We start from the raw sequence: 2,622 nt of genomic DNA, 5'->3' as shown, positions 1-2,622 counted from the left end.
TAGATAATGAAAAGACAGTTACAAAAAAGGAAACACGGAGACAAGTCAGTTTCGGGAAATAAAAGAAACCATACATGCTTGAAAATAAGCAATTAAATCCAAATAAGGGGGAAGGAAAATGTTGTATCAACAAAATAAAGCATGCTTGAGAATAATTCACAAAAACAAGTTCGTTATGGTAAGAGCCTAAAATATCCCCAGCAGAGTCGCCATGTTGTCGCGCCCCCTTTTTCCTCGCGGAGTCTGGGTTTTGACATTCATTGGGAACAACTCATTTCCTTTTGGGAATTGGGTATTTGAATTTGAAGAGTCGACACCTAATGGATTTAAGGTGCCTTAGGGCACCTAAAGCAAGTAACTCATAAAAGCGGTTTGCATTACCAGAGACTTGGGTAAGGGCTCGAAATAACCTTGAGGGGAAGGTGTTAGGCACCCCTCGCGGTCCACAACGGTGGGTCCCGACCGAACTGAAATTATGTGAATTAGTCATTTAACAGATAGGCAGTCTAAGCACACATATAAGATAAAGGAAATTTGACAGATATGCGGTCTAAGCACACATATGTAAATGAGATGAGGGAAGTCCTAGGTTTGTTAGCCTATAGGATCACATCTGTACAATACCTGGTAAGCCTTCCCCTAATAGAGGGGTTACACGTGGCATTAGCGCACACGTCATCATATCTTTTACTACCCAATTACCCTCCCCTTGGTCATAGCCTAAAGCGTTCTAGAAACCTTAAGATGCATCTGCGTGAACTACCCGTCCCTTTACTTATATTATCCCGGAGGTATTTAGGACTTCTAGTTAAGGTGGATATAGACTCTCCTACAGTAATCAAAAGGAGAGAAACTCTAGGCAACAAACAAAACACGTAGGACTTGACCAAGGACAGAACAGTTAAAAGGCTCACATTTTACCCCCACAAATAGAGCAAGTAAGTGCACGTCTCAAATAACAGATTTCAGATATTTCAGAAAGGTCCTAGAACATGATATCTAGGTGAGCATAACAAGCAAAAGATATGCAGCATTGTGTTAAGGCGAAGTGATAGAGGCCTAATCAGTTTGCCTACTGTTTTTTTAGAACCCGTTGAATCTGGGCAGTTACAAATAAGCAAAGTATAGTTTCACAATTTTTATTAGACCTTGATTACCTATAGGCCTGCCTAGGCGTGGATTTGTAATACCCTATAACATATTGTCGAAATGCAATCAGAATTCTGGGAATTAGTATAAAATAAATTGAATTTATTAAGTCCTATAGACATGCTGGTCTAGGTGCTAAATATTACATTACAAAACACACTTATCTCTATGACATCTAAGTGTTGGGATCGTTTTTTTAAACACTTTTATAGACGAGATGGTTATTGATATAGGTGATGTAGACATGGTTTAAAGTTAACACAAACAGCCCATGTAGAAATGTGATTTTTGACCCTCCCCAAGATTTTACATATTTTAGCATGTAAATATTTAGTTTAGGTCTAATATAGTGATTTCAACAAATTTTGACTATTTTACTTTATTTCGTCACAAAAAATGAAAATTACAAAAAAAAAAAAATTTTTATGTACGTTTCAAAAAGCTAAAAAAAAATATACAAAAATAGTACCTAATTTTTATTTTAATATGATATTTGAAAATACCAAAAAAATAGGTTTGTTTTAACGGTTAGTCTTATTTTAATAGCCATTTTACTTAAGTAAGATTATTTAGTAAATGAGATCGTATTTTTAGTCTTGTTCAACCAGAAAGAATAAATTTCGGCTCAAACAACCCATTTTGAGGCTTAATTTTCGGACCTAGCCATAATAACCAAGCCCAATACCCCTAAAACCCTATACTTAGACTAAAAAAAGACCTTAGACCCCTAGACCTAGAAAAAAGAGAGACAGCGGCATGCCCCAAAAAAAGACCCTCTCAACTGTACTCTCTGATCTTTTTCTAATTTTCCGCTAAAAAAAAACAATGCAGGAAGAGTACTCCATGGATCCAGATCAGTTGATGTAAGCTGCTATTGACTTTGCCTATTTTCCCGACGCTCATTCCACGCTTCAGCTCAAGACTTAATCGATTTCCTCTTCCTGCCATTATCAATGTATTGCACCTGGCCTAGAAAAATGCACTGGTTGATTGCATAGAAAGGTTTTTTAAAACAAGATATGGAGCATCACTCATTCCACACTACATGACTTTTGTGATTGTCTGTCTGGGTGCAGAGTCTCAAAAGTCAGACATTTAGCATGCCAAACACTCGATCACGTCGTCGATTACTCGTGGTGCTAAATTGAGTCCGTTTGCGCTCGTTTCACGGTTCCATTGAGGTTATTGCTCTGTTTATTCCGATTGAGTTGCAAGTTTCAGTTTTGTTTTATTGTCCATTTCTAGCTATCTTTCCCCTGTTTTAAAGAGTTAAATGTTTAAGTGATTTTGTTTCAGCTATATGAGTTCATGATGCTTCCTGTTCATACGCTTCCCTCTGATTAAGTTTTGTTATTATTCTGTCATATCTATTGATCGTAAGTTGGTGTTCATGTTTGAATAATTTTAATTATTCAATTTTTTGCTCAAATGAACCTAGAATTATCAGTTAATTTTGGTTATAAAAGCATGAGT

The sequence above is a fragment of the Nicotiana attenuata genome, unplaced genomic scaffold (genome assembly GCF_001879085.1).
Source record: "Nicotiana attenuata strain UT unplaced genomic scaffold, NIATTr2, whole genome shotgun sequence".
NCBI classification, from domain to species: Eukaryota; Viridiplantae; Streptophyta; class Magnoliopsida; order Solanales; family Solanaceae; genus Nicotiana; species Nicotiana attenuata.
Note: the sequence above shows the minus strand (reverse complement) of the source record.